Genomic DNA, 23,996 nt, shown 5'->3' on the forward strand with positions numbered 1-23,996 from the left:
AAAAATAGACCGATAGGGACAGCAAACGACGCCATTTTTTCCCGCTCTATTGACATTTCTCTTCGGTAAGGTTTGCCATTTGATACTGGATAGATATACGATCCAACGAGTCGAGATTATTAAAATTTACTACCGAAATTCGGAGTCAATGGCCTCAACTTTATGAGCGCCATTGCGCCAAACGTTGAGCATCTCTGTGACGTCATTGTGGTGAATTTTGCGAAAAGATCTTGGCCTACATCCTTACAAGATCAAATTGACGCAAGAACTGAAGCCGCTTGACCACCAGAAGCATCGTATGTTCGTGAATTGGGCTGAGCAACAACTTTAAAAAATCATCGATTTTCATCGAAAAATCATCGATTTTCATCGAAAAATCATCTTCAGCAATAAGGCTCATTTCTGGCTGAATGGCCTCGTCAATAAGTAAAATATGCGTTATTGGTCAGGCAGCAATCCACACGTACTCCATGAGTCACCATTGCATCCCGAAAAAATGAGTCACTATTGGTGCGGTTTATGTTCCGGCGGCGTCATTGGGCCGTACTTTTTCCGTGATGATCAAGACCGGCACGTTACTGTAAATGAGAATCGCTACCGCTCAATGATAAATGAATATTTTTGGCCCGAATTGAATGATATAGACTTGAACAATATATGGTTTCAACAGGACGGCGCCATTTAACAATCGATTTATTGGAAACCAAGTTTGGTGAGCGTGTTATCTCACGAAATGGCCCAGTCAATTGGCCGACCCGGTCGTGCTATTTGACGCCGTTAGACAATTTCCTGTGGAGCTACGTCAAGTCTATAGTCTATGCCAACAAGCCAGCGACGATTGATGAACTTCGTACGAATATCGAACGTGAAATTGCAGCAGTATCGGCCGATTTATGCTTGAAAACCGACGAAAATTGGGTTCAACGCCTGGACTTCTGTAAGCTTCTTCTCATGGACTACTGTCCATGGTGGCCATGTAGAAAATGTACAAATGTACTTTCACATGAATAAAGAATTTCATTCATCCAAAACCGTTTTTGTTTTATTAAAAAAACATTTTGTAGTGTTCTTATTGAAGAACCCGATAATTGTATGGAACAACCCCTATTCCATATATTTATAAAAATAATTTCTAATTTCTGATCTGAAAATAAATTTTGAAAACCAAAAATAAAATACTCCGAATAATCGCATACGACCAGTATCAGATTATTTTTAGACACAATTCTCGTTCAAGACTTTTCAACCACTTGCAAATAACATGTTCCTCCGTTACATGAAATAAATGTTTGATACAGAAAATATGATAGAATAAAGACAGCTCTAAATCGGACAATTCCTTCCTCGAGTTTTGCTCTTATCAACACATTCGGCGATCCATTTTTATTTATATACGAGGGCGGTCCGATAAGTACTTAGCCTCATCACCCGATGGTGTCAGTATCGCAAGAGAGATTACTTATCGTGTAGTACATTCTCGTAAACGGCTACTGTCAAAATTTCAGTCGAATCGAAATCGTAGTTTTGTTTTGACCGTGTGTGGAAGCGGGCGTGTCCGCAGATTTTAGAAAAATGGAAATAATGGAAATTCCGTCGTCGCCACGGCCAAATTCATCGAATTGCACTACGAATTGCTGCCTCATCCACCGTATTCTCCAGATTTGGCCTCGTGTGACTTTTTTTTGTTTCCAAACTTGAAGAAGTTACTCGCCGGGCAGAAATTTGAGTCGAATGAGGAGGTCAACGCCACCACGGAGGCCTACTTTGCAGACCTCGAGAAAACGTATTTTTCAGATGTATTAAAGAAGTTGGAGCATCGTTGGGTCAAATGTATCGAGCTGAAAGAAGACTATGTTGAGAAATAAATCACCACTTTTCCAATTTTTGTTTGTAAGGTAAGTACTTATCGGACTGCCCTCGTAGATAGAAGAAGATGTAGGAGTGCGTTTTATCACATTAAAACCAATTTCCACTTACGAACAAAGATCAACGTCGTTACTGCAAACATCAAATAGACTAACAACGCTTGTCACTATATGATTGTAGAACACATGAGAATTGAATTTTCAGATTTTTCCCATTTACCTTCAGAGTTTCCCGAAAATCTTCAATTGTCATGTTTTGTTGGAATATGCTTGGTTGAAATGTGTGTAATATTTTTCTGGAACCCCGCTCCATTCCAGAGGAGGGAGGCATGTCATGCCACGATAGAAACATTTCTCGTACGCAAAAACCCTCACAATTGGCTCCATTTGCTTGATTAGCTATCGAGCTATGCAGCTGTTTATGTTTCATTTGTATGGCAGCTCCCTTGACTTTAGAGAGGGGGTAGGTGTGTCGAATCACCATAGAAACATTTATTGCTCCCTAAAACCTCCATACGCAAATTTTGGTTCAATTTACTGGATTAGTTCTCGAGTTACTAAAAAATAATCAGAATGCCCGAAAATTCCAACATTTATGTTTTTGTTTCTAGAACATAACTTATACTCACTGATTTCAATAATTTTTATTTCACTGTATTCGGCACCGATTTTTCTCATCTTTCAAGTGGAATCGACAGAATCATTTTAAGTAACGTATTTTATGAGTTAGAGCCAATTTAAGGAAAACAGAGGCCAAAAAGATTTTTTTATAACTCTGCCATGGTTTAGATTTCAGCATGAATTAACTACACGATTTAACTCAAGAACGGAGCAACGGATTTAAACAGTCAGTATCGGGTTTGATGCGTCTTAGTCTGCGTCAGGTTTATATGTCAAATAATAAAATATATGCCACGAGTATAGGTCACGTACATAAAAATAATTTCTGTGGGAACTTAAGTGTTTTGAATGATTCAAATTAACATATCGATTGTAGGTGGGACGAAGTTCGCTGGGTCAGCTAGTACTGAAATATATTTTTGAAGAATTTTATTGAGTGAATGATACCAAGAATAAAACCAAACAATAAAACACTCTTTGATGTACTAGTTTTGTCTCTACATGTACTAGTTAGTCTCTACATCGAAGATTACTTCGATGACGAAGCGACTTCATAAAGAAGATTATGATTTTTGGAAATCTTATCATAAAATTTGTTACATTCCAGATCCATTTAGTTTTGTTATCATAGCTTTAACGGTTTCAATATTAAATCGTTACTTTTTCGTTGTACATATATTCTTCATCATAGAGTGAATTCTTTCGACTGGTGCAGATACAACATATAATCCGCCAGCTTCACGAATTCCTCACAATCTAGAAGTTTGTTTTCTATTTCTGAAAAAATAATTTCATAATTGTTTCATAATTGGCACGGAATCTTTGCTCCACCTGTTTATGTAATTAATTTTAATTGCTTTAATCAATTTTCACTCACCAAACGAAATGTTTTCATCTATATGAACAGGAAGTTTTTTACTAATGCTACTTTGAATCTTAGACCATTCCAGAATGAACTTAAATGAAATCCATTTATTGTGTTTTTCTTGAAATAGCTCAAAAATAATTCTTGAGTGTACTTCAACGCAGTATGTATCGTAAAGAATCCTCAGTTTTAGGAGATTTAGTCTCCTGTATTCACTTGCATTAACTAGTATTTTAAAAAATAGTTTGGTCAAAACTCACTGGTCAAAAATACTTCATCCTCTATATGTTTAGAATTCTAATATATTAATGAAAAATTAAAGCAACTCCAACAACATTCTCTCTCGATGACGCCAATAAACGTCCGAAAGGTTTCTTGTTAATAAAGGCACGGGTTTTCAAATAGATCGCTTAGTAATACATTTATCTTGTGAAAAAAAATGAAATTCAATCCGAAAAAGTACTAAACCTCTCGATAGAAGATCAGAGAGAAGAGAATCGTATGTTACTATGTTACGTATGTTACTGCTCCAGAACTGCAATTTGTCACAGTCACTGGATATATTTAGGCTACTATGACAACCATTGCAGCATCACCACCAAACAACGTGCAACAAAACATAAACCGACAAAACAAATTCCTCACTCTTTGATGCTAAATAGTTTGTCAGAGTATTTTGACCATCAAAGCATGTTGCAAGTCAGCGCACTATGATCGTCAAGACAAGAAATACCATGTCACCTGATTTTTTTTTTATCTGTATTATAGTGATTTTCAACGCAATTTGGCTGGTTCGTCACTTTTACTTCCATTTTTGGAAGAATGTCGGGAGTGAGAATTGAACTCGTGACCTTTAGCGTGAGAGGCATGGATGTTACCACTACGCCAGATCGCCTCCATGTGTCACCTGATGTTTACCCGGAAGTTTACACGTTTACCAGGATGCATTCGTTCACGTTGCTACCTGAATACCATTCTTATATAAAACGCTGAAACTTCGAGGAGAACAAAGGATATAAATGAGTCTAAACGGACTTTCAAATACCTGAATTTCGATATCGGGCAGAAATTTCAACGAAAAGAGAAATTTCTTCATTATTTCAGCATGTAGAGATTGTTCAAGCTTTGGTCTACTATAAATTCCGTTGCCTAAATGGTATGCAATCGCTCACACGTTATCGCGTGTTCGACATAGTATTTACTTCGGTAAATACAAGAAACAACGGTACTTTCGTATTAGCGTCACCGGAGCCGAGATACAATAGATAGCAATTACTTAACCGGGCAAAAGTATGCCGTCCGACGCTCGCTAACGCTCGGTCGTACCTAACTAAAGAATGATTAGCTTAATTTAATATGATCCTACTGAAAGATTCCGGGTTAGCTATCTAATACCCCTATATTAAATTTTCATAAACTTTTTGAATTTTGACAAGTATTGCTTGATGTCATTGGCAATATATTGTCAAAGTTGACAATCAACAAGTTACCCACAAACCCACAGCACGTGTCGCCCACAACCACCGCCATCAGCAGAAAAATAAGCAAACCAAACCGTTGCTGTAAATCTCTGCAAATCCACGCCTAGAAAGACAAGCTGATCATTAGAACCCCTTCCAAGGGTGAAAAAAGGAAAAAAAACCTCCCACGACGCGTCGCTTTCCATTTTCCTTTTCTATTGTCGTTAAAGCAGATGGCCACCGCTCCACCCGGAACATTGTCCTCAGCTCGATTCCATCCTCGCGGAAAAGAAAAGCACAGCTCGTGTAAAAACAATTGCCTCGGATTATATCCGCTCACCCCTCTTCCGGCCACCCTACCGAAACACACCACATCCACACGGTGTTAAGGGGGAAACTGCTTACAAGAAAACTGTAAATCAAACAAAATGCGCTCGCAATTTTGGGGTTTGTCCTTATTTTTCCATTTATTTATTCTTTGTTCGTTGGTTTGGTTTGGGCTGAGTGAGAGGCGGGTGCGATTTATGGGATAGGTGCAGGTTGTTTTATTATTCTCTCCTGGTCGTTTGGCGTAAAAAATCACACCATAGCCGCTAACGAATTGGACCCAGCCATCTTTCCGGCAGCAGTAAATAATTGATTATGGCAATGTTTATTGTGAATTGGAAAAATGTTTGACGTGAAAAAATAAACAAAACGAACATCGTTCGGAAGCAGTACTGATTGTGTACATGAAATTGGATCGTTCTTTTCAGCGTAATAATTCGCAGAAATTATATAAGGCGGGCCCCGCATAAACAGCTTATCAAACTTCGATGCTAATAATTACCGCTCTGTTGTCGTCGGTGGAATCCAATTTCGGCTCCGCGTCGTACGTAATCTTATTATTACGCAAGTTTTCGCGAATTTCGCGCACAGCTAACAATTGACAAAAATCTAACCGATTCACGGTAAACGACGCTTTGGGGGAATAATTTAGAGTCTCCTTTGACAGCGAAGGTCGAACTTACTCATCCAACCCACCTCCGGCGAGCCACTCGGAGCGAACTCTTAACAAGGCGGCTTGTTCATGTAGGCCCATCGCTAAAAAAATATACAAGCAAGAGGCACAAGCTAGTCTGCTGATATCGCACGAGTTCACGGCTGATGATGGCAGAAATTTCTCCCGACTCGATCATCGTTATAATTCAGAGTTGTAATTTTAGGTTGTCTTCAGCGGAAACATCACCCAGCAACATGTACCCGCCCTATACCATGGCCTCAAAGTGGCAATGTCTTAAATTTGGGACTGTCACCTCTTTGCTAAGGTCGATTGTCTTCATATTTCAAGTGTCTCGACAGCTCGTGGGCAGACCACTACTCGCGGATCTATCACTTTCACATCCGAGCGGTTGAGACGACAAGGAGACATCAATGTTTGGCAACAGGTCCGTAAGGCGGATCGGATTCCGCTCATGCCAAGTGCTATTGTCGTGGCTGTTTATGTTCGAGTCGATAGCGGTTTGGTTGAAATTTCATTTTTGCGCTTGAAGCGATCAAAAATTCATGAAATGAGAAGTAAAAGTCCGCATGATGTCAGAATAACGATGTCGTAATATTTCAAGCGTCTCGCGCGGATTTGGTCATTCGGAGAAAAGGAACAAGTGCAAGTTGGTAGCGCTCGTCTCTGTTAGCGATTTGCCGTAACACATATTTAATTCCACTGCGCTTATACTAAATTCCTTCTCTTCTCTTCTTCAACTGCACTCCGTACCATGAAGAAAAGAAGCTATTTCTTTTTTATTTCTGTTCGCGGCAACATTCACGGAGTATTGTTGAATTTTTAAAAATTGAGATGTTATCACATTGCAGAATTGCCCTTAATGAGGAAATAATTTAAAAAATGAATATAATGGATATATACAGCCACTCCATGCCAAACCAATATAGTGGTTCTCAGATTTTCGTGAAAAGTGGTAGTTTTGCTCTTTATGGCAAAACATTAGACCCGTATTTTTTATATTTTTTATTAGGGCTACCATTTCCAATTCAGGTTTGTCCGAAAAATCAACTTTTTCCTCTTTTTTTTTTTTTTTCTAAAAATGCCTTTTTTCAAAAACTCTTAACTTTTGAACTACTAGACCGATTCAGATGATCGATATATCAAGTTTAAGCCAATTAGCTACCTTTTAAAAACAACAACCATAAAAATATTCATAAAATGTTCATAAAAATCTGAGAACCACTATACTGGTTTGGCATGGAATGGCTGTATCTTGCAAAAATATTGCACTTGCAAAAAAAATGGATTTTGTTTTCATAATTATTGATTGTATCTGTTTTTATGGTTTTCATTGTCTCGGGACCAAGGGTGTTACATTTTTTTAATATTTTTTTCTCGACAGCTGACGATTTTTTTTACATAACATATCCAAAAATCAGAGATGCGTTATTATTTGTTCTTGAGTTATGGTTTTTCAAAATTAACCGATAGTCCGAAAAATCAATTTTTACTTCTTTTTTCCACCACAAAAATAACTTTTGAATTACTAAACCGATTCAGATGACCAACATATCAAATTGAATCCAATGAGCCGTTCTTGTCTATAAAAATATTACATTTGAGAAAAAATAGAATTTTGGTTCGTAATTATTGGTTGTAATTGTTCTACATAGTTTACATGGTTTCGGGACCAAGGACACTTTTTATTTTTTTTTTCTTGAAAGCTGAGGTTTATTCACATAACATATTCGAAAATCAGAGCGATGTCTTTTTTGTTCATGAGTTGTGATTTTTCAATGTGACAATGTTTTCAGTTTTCGTTCACTATTTTTATGCGACTACTAGCTGACCCGGCAAACTTCGTCCCGCCCAAAATTTATTTTTCGTTATCAAATCCACGTTTTCCTACTAAGCGCACGTTCATGGGTCCAATCGCAGAACTTTTTGATTGATTGATCTTCTAATCTACGCTATAAAATTATTTGTTTACAATAAAATTTCAGTACTTGTACCAAAACTCGAGATCATAATATTAGATTATTTTCAGACACAACTCTCATGCCAGATTTTTCATCCACTTGAAAATAACATGTTTCTCCATTACATGGAATAAATGTTTGATAGAGATAATATGATAGAATGAAGACAGCTCTAAATCGGACAATTCCATTCTCGAGTATTGCTCTTATCAACACATTCGGCGATCCATTTTTATTTATATAGATAGTAGACGGTATAAGAGTGCGTTTTATCACATTAAAATCCATTTCCACTTTCTTAACGAAAATCAATTTCGTTACCACAAACATCAAATGGACTAACAACGCTTGTCAATATGTAATTGTAGAACACATGCGAATTGAATTTTTCGAATTTTCCCATTTTCCTTCAGAGTTTTCCGAAAATTTTCAGTTGCCATGTTTGGTTGGAATATGTTTGGTTGAAATATGTGCATTATTTTGATGGGACCCCCTCTCCTTTCTAGGAGAGGAAGGGGTGTCATACCATCGTAGCAACTTTTCTCGTACTCAAAAACCCTCACAACGTGGAGGCGATCCGGCGTAGTGGTAACATCCATGCCTCTCACGCTAAAGGTCACGAGTTCAATTCTCACTCCCGACATTCTTCCAAAAATGGAAGTAAAAGTGACGAACCAGCCAAATGAGTTGAAAGTCACTATAATACAGATAAAAAAAAAAAAAAAAAAAAAAAAAAAACCCTCACATCCCAAATTTGGCTCCATTTGCTTGATTAGTTCTCAGTTATGCAGAAATTTGTGTTTCGTTTGTATTGAAGCCTCCCTTTAGAGAGGGGAGAGGAGTGTCGAACTACTATAGGAACGTTTGTCGATCCCCAAACATCTATATGCTACGTTTGATTCCATTTGTTTGATAAGTTCTCGATTTTTTCAGCACCCTCCCCACCCCCCTCTTGGCCCCCTCAGAGGGAGGGGAGGAGTGTCTATTCGTCATAGAAACGTTTCGTGGCCTTAAAACTTTCGCATGCCAAATTTGGCTCGATTTGCTTGATTAGATTTCGAGTTATGCAGAAATTTGTATTTCATTTGTACATCAGCCCCCAACCCCCCCCCACCCCCCTTAGAGAGAAGGATGGAGTGTCTAACCACCATAGAAACATTTATTGCATCCTAAAGCCGCCACATGCCAAATTTCGTTTTATTTGCTTGATTGATTCTGTAAATTTTGAAAAATCATAACTCAAGAACAAAAAATAATGACTCTCTGAATTTTGGATATGTTATGTAAAAAAAACCTCAGCTTTCAGGAAAAAAATATTGAGCAATATAGCATCTTCGGTCCCGAGACCATGTAAACCATGAAAAACAAAAATAATCTATGATTAAAAAACCGAATTAAATTTTTTTTAACAAGCATTGTATATTTTTAAAGAAGACTAGCTTATTGGCTTAAATTTGATATGTCGATCATCAGAATCGGTTCAATAGTTCGAAAGTTATTAATTTTTGAAAAAGGTGACTTTTGAGAAAAAGGGGAAAAATCGATTTTTTGGACCACACTAAAATGGAAATTGTGTGCTCCCGTGGCCGAGTGGTTAGCGTCATAACTAACATACCGGGTGTTCGGGTTCGATTCCCGTTCTGGTCGGGGGAATTTTTCGTCAAAGAAATTTCCTCCGACTTGCACTGTGATCACGCGTATTCTAGAGCTTGCCACTCAGAATGCATTCAAGGCGTGTTATTTGGCATAGAAATCTCAACTAAGTAATAATAAAAAATGACGCAAGTATTACTACGTTGAGACGGCGAAGTTCCTCTAGGAACGTTAGTCCAATTGAAGAAGAAGAAGAAGAACTAAAATGGAAATGGACTAAAAAAATAGAAAAATACGTTTTAATATTGCAATAACAAACAAAACTACCACTTTTCACGGAAATCTGAGAACCACTATATCGGTTTGGCATATAACTGTGATCTACTATTCGAACCCTTTCATTTGATACTCATATTGATGGAGTTTTGAGAAAATATGTATTCCGCCATTTTGTAGCGGCCGCCATTTTTTAAGATGATGAAATACGTAGTTCTATGACTGCAGAAATAAAGGTGTGTTCTAAATTTCAGATCAATCGGTCAGGAAGGGGGTCAAATTTCTATTAATGTGGTCCAGTGCTACAGACAAACATACAAACATACAAACATACAAACATACAAACATACAAACATACAAACATACAAACATACAAACATACAAACATACAAACATACAAACATACAAACATACAAACATACAAACATACAAACATACAAACATACAAACATACAAACATACAAACATACAAACATACAAACATACAAACATACAAACATACAAACATACAAACATACAAACATACAAACATACAAACATACAAACATACAAACATACAAACATACAAACATACAAACATACAAACATACAAACATACAAACATACAAACATACAAACATACAAACATACAAACATACAAACATACAAACATACAAACATACAAACATACAGACATACAAACATACAAACATACAAACATACAAACATACAAACATACAAACATACAAACATACAAACATACAAACATACAAACATACAAACATACAAACATACAAACATACAAACATACAAACATACAAACATACAAACATACAAAAATACAAACATACAAACATACAAACATACAAACATACAAACATACAAACATACAAACATACAAACATACAAACATACAAACATACAAACATACAAACATACAAACATACAAACATACAAACATACAAACATACAAACATACAAACATACAAACATACAAACATACAAACATACAAACATACAAACATACAAACATACAAACATACAAACATACAAACATACAAACATACAAACATACAAACATACAAACATACAAACATACAAACATACAAACATACAAACATACAAACATACAAACATACAAACATACAAACATACAAACATACAAACATACAAACATACAAACATACAAACATACAAACATACAAACATACAAACATACAAACATACAAACATACAAACATACAAACATACAAACATACAAACATTTGTATAAAAATTTCATAGAATGGAGGGTATACGCTCGAATGTAGTTAAAAATTGTCAAAATTGACGAAAGTGAGGAAAATATTTAATACCAATTGGTTTATAAGCAATTATGATCAATTTATTTATCTAAACGTGAGTTTCAGAATATCAGAATCATCTTCCCTTGTTGGGTGTGAACCACTGCGTCCATTATTTTGCACTAGTGTGGTATGCCTCATTTTTTTATACTACACTTCAAGCTTATCTACTGCTTATTGTTGAAGAAGTAGACTGAAAGCTATAGCGAGATGGGTACCAATTAGGAATAATCTGTTTGATGAAATTCATAGTCCTGATCGCCGACAACAGACCAAACTTCCTTGGGCTCTAGAATAGCCTTATCAAGGTGTTGAAGTCTGCGTCTTGTTAGAGCTCCGCAGTTCCAGAGCAAATGTTCGGAGGTTTCGCTTCCGGCAGTACAAAAGCGACAAATATCATCTTGTGCTAAACCTTGTTTGAGATGGTATGCACTCGGACAGTGTCCTGTTATAAGACCAGTGAATGTGCTGAAGTCTTTCTTATTAAAACTCAGCAATTGTTGAGTAATTCTAATACTCGGCGTGATAATTTTTTGACGTAGGACTACGTCTTTCGTTTCTATACTGGGGTGTAAGTTCAAACTTTCGAAATCGAAAGCGTTACGTCGGAGACCGAGATTTTGAGCGTTAATAGCTCCTAAACAACTGAACGAAATAGTATGATAAACAATTCATCATTCGAAAGATAAAATGTCTACGCGTTATATGCTTGTTACTTTTTGATCCAAAAATTTGTTTCAATAGCCCTAAAATTACTTTCAAAACAGGCTATTGAAATCACACCAATCGGTATATAAGCCGCTCGGAAATCCACTCAGTTATAATTGCGCAACGATTGAGGTACGATCGCTGGAATGGATGGATGTTTCCCTCACACAGACTTCAAAACCATGGAGTCAGGGGAAATCGGCATTGTAAAATAGATGTAAGCAGTAGGTACTTTTGTACTCGTTTGCGTATCTGGAAATTGGAATGTTTCCCTAACACAGACTTCGAAGCCATGGAGCCTCAACATTGCAAAATTTTTAGAGGCGAATGAACTGAAAAGTTTAAAGCCTCTTTAATCCAACATCATCATCATCATCATTGCAAAACAGATTCAAGCTGCGGGTACTTTTGTACTCGCTTGCGTTTCTGGAAATCGGAGTGTTTCCCTAACACAGGCTTCAAAACCATGGAGCCAGATTAAATTGGCATAGGAAATTAGATGCAAGCAGCGAGTACTATTGTACTCGGATTGACTATGGATTTGATATGGTATGATACGGTGTAGTGAATATGATCAAAGTGGATATTATATTACATATCGAAGAAATCACATTTATAAATGCAGCGTTATAAAATTATTTGTTTACGAATGCTGCAATCGATTGGGAAGTTGGAGTTGTTGGGAAGGGGGTCTTATTTTTGCTGTGTAATTCCGAGGAGGAATACATTCCTTCACAAGCGTTAATAATCCTGCTCCGGATCAACGATGATTCCAAATGACTGGGCTTGGAGAGTGGGTACTATTTGCGCTGAGTATTTCCGAGGAGGAATCGATTCCCCCTTTGAACGTTAATAATTCTTTTTCCCGCTAAACGAAGTGGTATGATAATCACTTTATTCGAAAGATGAAACGTCTAAGATTTATATGCTTGTTTATACACTAAGTCAACGTTAGTCCTACGTCCACCTTGCGTTTATATCAAATATATAACCCACTTCTAGTTTTGACGTAGGACTACGTCTTTCGTTTCTATACTGGGGTGTAAGAGTTCAAACTTTCGAAATCGAAAGCGTTACGCCGGAGACCGAGATTTTGAGTGTTAATAGCTCCTAAACAACTGAACGAAATAGTATGATAAACAATTCATTCGAAAGATTTTTTTTTTTTGTATTATAGTGACTTTCAACACTTTTGGCTGGTTCGTCACTTTTTACTTCCAATTTTGGAAGAATGTTGGGAGTGAGAATTGAACTCGTGATCTTCAGCGTGAGAGGCGCCAGATCGGCTCCTATTTTCGAAAGATAAAATGTCTACGCGTTATATGCTTGTTACTTTTTGATCCAAAAATTTGTTTCAATAGCCCTAAAATTGCTTTTAAAACAGATTATTGAAATCACATCAATCGGCGTATAAGCGAGTGCCGCTCGGAAATCCACTCAGTTATATTGCACAACGATCGAGGTACGATCGATGGAATGGACGGATGTTTCCTTAACACAGTCTTCAAAACCATGGAGCCAGGGGAAATTGGCATAGCAAATTTGATGCAAGCAGCGGGTACTTTTGTACTCGTTTGCGTTTCTGAAAATTGGAATGTTTCCCTATGATTCCAACTGTCGGGGTTTGGGGAGTGGGTGCTCTTTGCGCTGGGCATTTCCGAGGAGGAATCGATTCCCCCTTTGAACGTTAATATTTTTTTTCCGGCTAAACGAAGTGGTATGATAATCACTTTATTCGAAAGATGAAACGTCTAAGATTTATATGCTTATTACTTATTGATTGCTAAGTCAACGTTAGTCCTACGTCCACCTTGCGGTTATATCGAAGAAATAACCCACTTTTAGTTTTTTTACTGGTGAGTTGTACAGCCATCCAGTAGTGAACAAGAAATAATTGTGGCACATATAACACTGTTACATATTTTGTAACAGGAGTTTTACCTTCGGATTACATTTGATGAGACCAAACGCGTCTGGATGATGAATACATTTCAGCATCGTTCCCGCCACCACGAAACCAAAACCATTCATACGAAGCTTTCTCCACACATGCTCCAAGTTTGATGAACTTGAATGAATATTTTTGCAATTTAAATGTTGATAACGAACACCAATCGTATTGGTTATTCATCAGCCGTATTTCCTTGCCACGCCGATAAACATAAAGAAAAAAGAAAAAAAAACATGTCTGGTATGTGATGTCTTGGCCCGAATTGTAGTTGGGTATTTCCTTTTTTTCTCATTTCGCAGTTAGCCTTTTCTCTTCATTGAGTTGCGTAAGACCACAGTGCTGTGGACTTGAAGATTAATGTTGTCCTAAATAGTACTCTGGAGAACCTGTCAGTGGTTTACACAATCACATGATGCAGCGAGGGGAAATAATTGACACGAAAACAAAATGGAAATAAAACACAAAAAAACGACAACAATATTTCTTTATAATCGGTTTCATCTTTTCACTACGATTGGTCATCAGTTCGCTGTGATCCATCCGTTACTAAGTACGAACTGGAAAACGTACGACATCTGTGATTCACTTCCGCCGCATCTTCGCTCGTCGTTTGAGTTATTCCTGTATTGATAAACGATAAGCGAGATGCGGAGAACGGTCAACATAAGCCTCACTTCACTCGTATATTTCCAGCCAGGCACGCTAATGGCGCTGCAGCAATCAACTAACTGTTCGTTCGCTTCGTCGCTCGCACCATTAGCGCTCGTCACTCAGCAGATCGATGTCGGAGAAAAGGTAGATTCACTGCTAACCAACTGGCCAGACCGTTCCACCCACCACACACAGACGAGTATATCTCGTGCCGACTGGGAAAACTGCAGTTATCCATCATGGGATAATTGGAGAAATTCGCGACACCTCTCTGCGGTCATCCATTCTCCGAAGGACTCTGACACTGTGAGAAATGATCATGGGATGTTGCAGGCTATCGTGTTAGCGTAAGAGGAAATAAAAATAGACGGATTCCGAGCCAGCTCATCTATGGGGTTGGAGGTACCTGTTCAGGGTTGATTCAAACTTTGTGGAAGTTGAGATGTTAGTTAATTAAGGATATTTGCATACTAATTTTTTTTCCAAAATTAGTCTAGAACAGGGTTTCGCAAAGTGGTCGATATCGACCCCCTGGGGTCCAACTTGAGGTGGGTCGCTAAGAGGGAAAAATGTTATTCAATTTATTATAGACCAACAGATTTTCTCTCCAACTGGAAGAGATACATTACCCAGCAATGATGCTCTGTTGTTAAGGTCTGTTCGTTATATTAAAGATGAAAATATGTACCATGAAATGAGTTTTCCTACATACAGTAACGTCTCGATTATATCACGCCAAAAAAAAAATTCGCGTGATATAATTGAAACATTATGTATTCGAAACAGATCTTTTCTTCTAATGAAAATTCTGTTTTTCTCATCCAATATGTATTCTTTCAACCAAGCAAACCATTTGTCATGACAATTGTCATGCGAAAATGCGAAAACAGAATAGAAACTGAGAGAGGTTGGCGTCGACATCATGCCTCATACCGTATGTTTCTATTCTGTTTTCGCATTTACGCATGACAATTGTCATGACAAATGGTTTGCTTGCTATCAACATTATTTTTCATGCGACATGCGAAATGTATTGAAAAATATTTATTAAATTGTTACGAGCAAATAATGTGCTCCCGTGGCCGAGTGGTAAACGTCACACATTATCATACTGGGGATTTGGGTTCCATTCCCATACTTGCAGGGAGATTTTTAGTTAAAGTAATTTCTTCCGACTTGCACTGTGCTACGCGTATTTTAGAGCTTGCCACTCAGAATATGTTCAAGGTGTGTTATTTGGCATACAAAATCTCAACTAAGTACGAAGTTCATACCTACATTGAGACGGCAAAAGTTCCTTTGGGAATGTTAGTACAGTACAGTACAGGGTTTTCCAACTTTAAATTCCGAAAGTAAATTGAAATAAAACACACTTAGAATTCGAATTTCTATGAAACTTTTATTTCAAATTAAAGTTAGGTTTATGCCATTATGTGTGAAATACAACATCATTCAAATGTCCACCTAGGGCTTTCTCGCACACCTTGATCCGGAACAGGTGATTTTCGATGACTTTTCGGCACATATGGGGCGGTATCTCGGTCGTAACTTCACGAATGCTGTCTTTCAAATGTTCAAGAGTTTGCGGAGAGTTGGCATAGACACGGTCTTTCGCATAACCCCACAAAAAAAAGTCTAGCGGGTTCAAATCGCATGATCTGGACGGCCAATTGGCATCACCAAAACGCGAAATTATGCGTCCCTCGAATTTCGTTCGCAATATGGCCATGTTCGGTCGTGTTGTGTGGCACGTGGCGCCGTCCTGCTGAAACCACATGTCATCCGTATCCATATCTTCAATTTGTGGCAAAAAAAATCGGTTAACATGCGGCCATAGCGCTCACCATTCACAGTTACCGTCTCGCCGTCCTCATTTTCAAAGAATACGGCCCGATGACTCCACCAGACCATAATGCGCACCAAACAGTGACATTTGGCGGATGCAATGGCCTCTCAACAATCACGTGTGGATTTTCTGAGCCCCATATACGGAAATTTTGGGTGTTCACATAGCCACCGAGCTTGAAATGTGCCTCATCGCTGAAGAAAATTTGATGCGAAAATTCAGCATTTTGCTGCTGTTGTTCGTTCACCCAATCGACGAATGCCCGACGCATTTCATGGTCACCACGCTCTAATTTTTGTACCAGTTGGACTTTATATGGATGTAGGTGCAAGTCCAAATGCAAAATTCGCCACAATGATGTGTTTGACAAGCCTAATTGCTGAGCACGCCGTGGAATCGAAACATTCGGGTCATCCTCCACACTGGCAGCAACAGCAGCAATATTTTCGGCCGAACGCACATTACGATGATGCACAGGTTTCACAATATCCGCTACGGATCCAGTTTGTTCGAATTTACGCACTACATTAGCGATTGTGTGCTCTGTAGGCCGTCCATGACGACCAAAATCCGTCCGTAATGCTCGAAAAACATTTGCCGGTTTTTCATCATTTTTATAGTATAATTTAACAAAATTAACACGTTGTGCGATGCTAAAACGATCTATATTGTAAAATGACAGACATTCAACTAACGAAATGACGCTTTGGTTGACAGCTATGTCAAACGGTTGTCAGCGCAGGGCTGTATACTTTCGGAAGCCCGAAATGGAAAACCCTGTACCATTCAAGAAGAAGCCTGCAATTTCTCAATCAGCAGTGTATGAGCTATTTCGTCCAGCCTAAACCACATGTCATCCGTATCCATATCTTCAATTTGTGGCAAAAAAAATCGGTTAACATGCGGCCATAGCGCTCAGCAATCGCATCATTATAATTTTTAACTTTCGTTATGCAAAATTTGACTTGTGAATAGATCAAATATTTCAGAATTACGTTTTCCGGATGACACCTGTATTCATAAATTTTCTCCTTTAACTTCATTTTTCTTAGAATCAATATCTTCATCCCTTCTGATGTCAATTCTCCGAGAAATTTTTTTTTCTGTCTCGAGCTCCGGTAACATTAGCCTAAGGTTCAGGAACCATAAACAAGGTTGACAGAGGACTTTCCAATGCGTAAACTAAACAATAGTTCGGCATCACACCTGTTTGCTTTTAAAATTTCATAATTGTCGTTAACAAAATGTGCTGCCAGGACTCAAACAGAATAGATACTACATCTTTCAATATTGTTTTCCCCATTGCCTTGTTCAGTATTTCCGAACTCAGCATGATTGTTACTTCTAGTTTTTGACGTGGGATTACGTCTTTCGGAATCATATTGGGGTACAAATTGAAAATCGAAAATCGAGCACATCGTGAAAATTGTCCAATTTCAAACGCTTATTACTCAGTCATTTCATGATGGATTGATAGAATTTTTGCGTCAATCAATTTCGGTACTCCATAACAATTTTTTATGTTGAATGAAATAATGTCATGAAACAAACTATCGAACAGTTGGAAAATCTCTACCCCTATCCTAACGGAATTACCCACTTCTGATTGGTCAAAATTGGTCAAAATAATTCTAGCAAATACAAATTTTGAACTTGGATGTTGGTTGCTTCGTAAAATTTTATATCAAAAAATTGTGTTAAAATTGTGTCAAAAATGATTTGATATATGCAACGATTTATTTCAATTTTCATAAACAAAAACCAAGGTGTGTACCCGCTCGAAAACGGGTCGTTCGGTTTAAACTGTCTGTTTTGTTGTGTTCATTTTTACCCAAGGAAAGTTCATACGGCGAGAAAAGTTGTAAAAGTGAAGAAATATTCGAAAAACTGATTTCCCATATGTTCTACATACAGGCAAACCTTTTTTTGTGCGGGGGATAGGGACCGCATAAAAAAAGTTTCCCCTAAGAAAATTATTCAAATCCACGCCATTCACCGTTCAATTTCCTTTTGTTTCCCTGCTTTGCGATGGGACACTTTGTCTTTTCGGTTGCGCGTGGCTGTTTTGTGCTTTTAGTTGCATGTCGAAACGTTTTGCTGTTGATATCATGTCATGCAAAAACTTAGAAAAACTTAGAGCATTTGATGAGAGGAGGAGAATGATTTCAGAAGTGGATAATTGAGACGCAAATATGTTTTTTTTTCGCACTGAAATGCATATAAACCATGGAAAAAAACTAAATGAACGATAACTTCGTCAAATATGCTTCTTTTCATACAACGCACCAAAAAAATCGCACAAAAACAAGTCGGACTCTATTATATACAGACTCGATCATGTGTGATTCGATTATATACAATTTTGGACTTGATTATATAAAGTTTGGAATTTTTTTTTTTATATTTCAAATATGGATTATTTCAAGAAGAAATGTAACCTTTCAACGTTAAGGTGAAGTTTAAGTGGCTATTACATGTACAGTGGGGTAAAAATCACGGTTTTTGAAGGTTTTGCTTGAATTTTCACCAGGAATTGTTTATATCGATATTGCAGTCAAATTAAGAAAGATAGAAGTTAAGTGTCAAAGAACAAATTGTAGAACGGTCAAAGAACTTCATTTTAATTGATAGAAACAATCTAGTTTAATATAAATTTTTAGGATAAAATTAATTACAACACATGAAAAAATATTAACTTTTATGTGTTTCACTTAAAAAATGATATTAAAATCAACTAATATAGTTGTTCTACTACTATATCCTGTACTAAGTTTACTCATCTTTGAAATTAAAGCATCATAATCGTCTTCCATAGCGCACTTTTTAATGTAGAGCCAGTTTGAGGCTACAGAGTCCGAAACAAAAAAAATCTATATCTCTGTCATTGTTGAAATTCGAACATATGCGTAGGAGGATTTTTTCATTAAATATGATCGCCTATCACCTCCTGAGATAATCTCATGTGAGAAAAGTGTTTTCTGTCTTTAAGGGGATGCTATGTTAAGGGGATGTTTCAAATTGCATTCGGCGGCAAAAGAAACTTATCAATCTATTATCAGAGAAAATTTCTTCCCCACAACAGTGCGCATTTCAATTATCCATTAATGAAACGGCCGTTCACAAAATAGTTCACAGTTCATCCATGCGTTAGGAGATTCTCGATTGTATACTGAAAGTGGAGTATCTTTGGAACATAGAGGGCTCTTTAATCTGTCTATTATCATTTATGCCAGATTATGAGTATCAGAAATGTTCGAGCATGGCATAAACGTTATCCGGTTGTGTAAGTTTTGATTTCAGCAACGCTTTTTCGTTCAAATTAGTTAATGTAATGTTTCAATATAGTTAAATGTAAATACTTGATCAATGTTCAAACCATAATTTTTAGTTCTTGCAACTATCCATTGTCCGAAAGTCAATCGACTTTTCACCGCATATAATATCTTATGTTTCTGAAGATCTAATCTTTTTTTAAAATTAACTTAACTTAAACGACATGTTTTGTTCAATAATTTGACGAGGAATCGAACTTTTCATATTATTGTTTATGTTTCGAGATACGTGATACAAGCGAAACATTTTCTGTGATGAATTCGAGAGTGATATAAACGAGTCGTGATAAAAACACACTGTGATATAATCCAGTCATCACTGCATATGAAAACTGATACCATAAGAAAATCGATCTTTCGAGTCGTGGAACGGTTTTCTTTTACAGACAAAGCTATTCCATGGAAGAACATTGTGACTGATGGTGCACCATCTATGGATGGTCGTTATCGTGGTTTTACAGCTCACTCAAAATTACTAGTGTGTGATGTACTGGTCATTCATTACGTGATTCATAGACAGCATTCAGTAGCAGAAAATCTTTGCCCTAGATCGCATCACTCTTTACAATATGTTATAAGTGTCATCAAAATGCTTCGAAACCATTACTTACTTGATAATTTGCTCAGCTATATGAGAAAAACGGCGAAATCTTTACTCGGTTACTTCTACTCGCTGGAGCTCATTGATCATCAAGAGGCTCTTGCTTAGCAAGATTTTCAGCTTTTGCAAATTTTTGTTTCAGCTGCAGGGTGACGATTTCAACTTTTTTTTATCCCTTTTGTTTATTTTAGGCTCATTAGCATTTTAGCATTTTAGCCGAATTTTAATCGTGTACATGTCACATGTTTATCTTATCTATAATTAGCACATTACACCGTGGCCACAATGGTTGCGTGTTCGCTTATTAAGCGATCGATCGTGAGTTCAAAACTCAGGGCCCTCATTGACCATCTTTGTATTGTTACAGAATAATTACGTCCACGCAACAATCATAAGCGATGGAGATCGATCCACCGTCGGAATAAGATCGATTCATCCATACAACTGCTCGGCTTTGCAAGACACATCGGACTGCTGTTCTATAAATAACTCAACAATGATCAATCAATTGTCTCCGCCGTCCGGTTCAACTGGATAATGGAAGAACAGAAGGAAAACTCTTACGCCTGAAAGGCTACTGTGTAAAATGTACCATATGCAATGGTATAGAAGGAATACTGACAAATTGCAACTGTGTAATGTGCTAATTATATATGAGGGGCTTAGAATGAAAGGGGTGTAAGTGATTTGATCGATTTCTCTACATCGACTCTCTCTTTTGGTCATAGCTTAGCCTCAAATACATTCGGTATTCCAGCTGTATTTGACAATGTGAAAGATAGGTCAGAACCTCACCTATCAGATTCTATAGCAAACTTAAATTGGAACGTTTTTGCAATTGAGTTATTAACTGAAGAAAAAGTTGATGAAGAGAAATCGATCAAGTCACTTACACCCCTTGCATGCTAAGTCCCTCATACATGATAACCATGTGACATGTGCACGATTAAAATTCGGCTTTGTTACAGCTAAAATGCTAATGAGCCTAAAATAAATAAATGGGATAAAGAAATATATTAGGCTGTCAAAAAAGTCCTGCGGTATTTTTTTTTGAATTTTCATTTGTTCCTAAAATTAGTTACAATCATCTGTTTTAAGTCAAATATGCGCCGTTTTGTTCGATGACTTGTTCCCAACGAGATGCCAACTTCATAATAACCCTGTTATAGAAGCTCGCTTCCTTATTGGCAAAAAACTCGGATAGCCAATTTTCACAGGCCTCTTTTGTGGCTAACTTCTGACTACCTAGCTCGTTCGCCATGGACAAAAACAGGTGGTAGTCACTTGGTGCAAGGTCCGAACTATACGGCGGATGCAAAAGAACCTCCCATCCGAGCTCCCGGAGCTTCTGGCGCGTCACCAAAGAAGTGTGTGGCCTGGCGTTGTCCTGATGGAAGACAATGCGGCCTCTTTTTATCAAAGATGGCCTCATCTTCATGAGTGATACCCTCAAGCGGTCCAGTTGTTGGCAGTACAAGTCCGAATTGAGCGTTTGGCCATAGAAAAGCAGCTCATAATAGATTATTCCTTGACAATCCCACCAAACACACAGCAGAACCTTCCTGGCCGTTAATGTGGGCTTGGCCACCGTCTGAGCCTCTTCAGCGGGCTTCGACCACGACCGTTTGCGCTTCACGTTGTCGTAAGTGACCCACTTTTCATCGCCAGTCACCATCCGCTTCAGAAACGGGTCGATTTTGTTGCGATTCAGCAGCGATTCACATGCATCGATACGGTCAAAGATGTTTTTTTGCGTCAACGTGTGTGGCACCCATACATCGAGTTTCTTTGTGAATCCAAGTTTCATCAAATGGTTAATAACGGTTTGATGACTTATCCCCAGCTCTTGGCCGATGCTACGGCTGCTACTATGCCGGTCTTTCTCGGCTAATTCAGCGATTTTGTCGCAATTTTCGACCATAAAGTGCAAAAATTTTGTTGACAGCTTGAGATGCATTTTTGCCTTTGTCATAGTAGTACTGTAAAATATGTCGGATTTTCTCTTTATTTTGCTCCATATTTGCGACACTATAACTTACGAACGACTTAACCGAACAAAACACTGTCAAGGGCTATATTATAGCGCGCAAAAATACCTTTCCAACAAGCTATAGCCTTTCCAACAAGCTATATGACTCGATACAATGAATACAACTAGAACTACGCGCCTACAACGACACCTCGCGGAAATACCGCAGGACTTTTTTGACAGCCTAATACTAAATTTTACGTCTATTTATTTTGTTGAATATGATGAGAAAATAATGTGAAGTTTACACATTGAACTAACTGCAATGTTTCTAAATTGATAATTATTCAGTAAGAAAAAAACTAAAGATAGAATTTTGAAAGAAATTTGGCTATAGGGGTCTGCGGCATGACTTCATTCTGGAAAAGGGGTCTCTTGCTCAAAATAGTTTGAGAACCCCTGGTCTAGACAGTCTTCTGAAAAGGGCTAAACTGTTTTGCGTGGCCTTCCAGCGCATCATCCAGAAATTTCGTGCGATCACGCCTCAGTCCACAGACTCAACAATAAACAGTGTGGAAGGCTTTGGAATGTTTTAAAGAATTCTGAATTCGCACTTTGTAGCCAGTATGAATTCAGATAACGCTGTGCGTTTTATTCTAAAATTTGATTTGGAATTTGTTGGTGCATAACCTTATGGTATGTTTCATGCATCCCCAATACTCAACTCGCATAACAATGTCAGAAATAGACATGGTACGCGGAAACACTGCATAATTGGGAGCGCTATAAAAAGGGAATGAAGAGTAATCAATGACGACGCTCTGCAAGCCAACACTTACCATCAAACTTAGCAGTATTTTTTCCGTAGAATCGCAAAGTACATCTGTATGCGCAGTTTTCCAGTCGGAATGTGGGATATAAGAAACGATTTGGACAGAATCACCAAACCACATCAATTGTAACGCTTCGGGAGGTGTGATGAATCGGATAAACCTTTCGGTGAGCATCAATTAACGTAATTGAATTCTTTGTGGCACTATAAGCTCTCACTGGTCTTCGTCCTGCTGGTTATGTCGGAGAAGAAAAAGCCATCCGACACTTTCCAACAGTGTCGCTTTCTCATTGTTTTGTGACCACTGGCGGTGCTGGTCGATGGTACGATACGATGGCGACGACACGTTTACGGACTCTGGCCCATCATTTCCCTTTCCCTGAGTGAGAGCTATATGGTATGCACAGGAGTATCGTGAATATAATTCAATAGTACCAATCGTTTAAATAGCCACCGAGTATTGGCTTCATGCATATGATGCAGATGTAAGTACGCGTCGGAGAAATGTGCGAAACCGCGCTGTTGATCTCCACAAGGGGAACCTTTGACAAGTGGGGAGATAATATTTGATTACGTGTTTTTCTGCCTGATCTGCCGGGGTTCAGCAGGAGACTGGCGGGGATGGTGCCTCTTTCACGGATGAGCAGTCGCTGCTGTGTGTATTACTTCATGTCGCAAATATTTGAGCACAATCATAATCCGTGACACGGTTTCACCATCGTCTCGGACATCCTGGTTCCGCAGAGATGAAACTTGTGAGTGGCATATCCAATTTCGCTTGCAACCATTTGAAATTCGAATGAGGTGGATAAACTTATACAATGGCATAACGATTGATGTGTTGGAAATTGCACCATGGGCACCATGGAATTTGATAAGACACTCCATGTTTTTATTAAACTATGATTTAAGGGGGTATTCTAGTGTAGACGAATTTCGGACGTTTTTTCGAACTCCGTAAAAATAAAACAAAAAATATTTTTACTATCCATTATATCATTATTCGTTTATCTATCTTTCAACAATAAAACAAAAATAGGACGGAAAAAAAATATTCATAATTAGAATAGTTACATGCTGGTGAAGTGAGGGTGTTCAAAAAAAAGTTGTGCCATGGCGTACACGATTCCAGTCCTTCTGGTT

The sequence above is a fragment of the Toxorhynchites rutilus genome, chromosome 3, assembly GCF_029784135.1.
Source record: "Toxorhynchites rutilus septentrionalis strain SRP chromosome 3, ASM2978413v1, whole genome shotgun sequence".
In the NCBI taxonomy this organism is placed as follows: domain Eukaryota; kingdom Metazoa; phylum Arthropoda; class Insecta; order Diptera; family Culicidae; genus Toxorhynchites; species Toxorhynchites rutilus.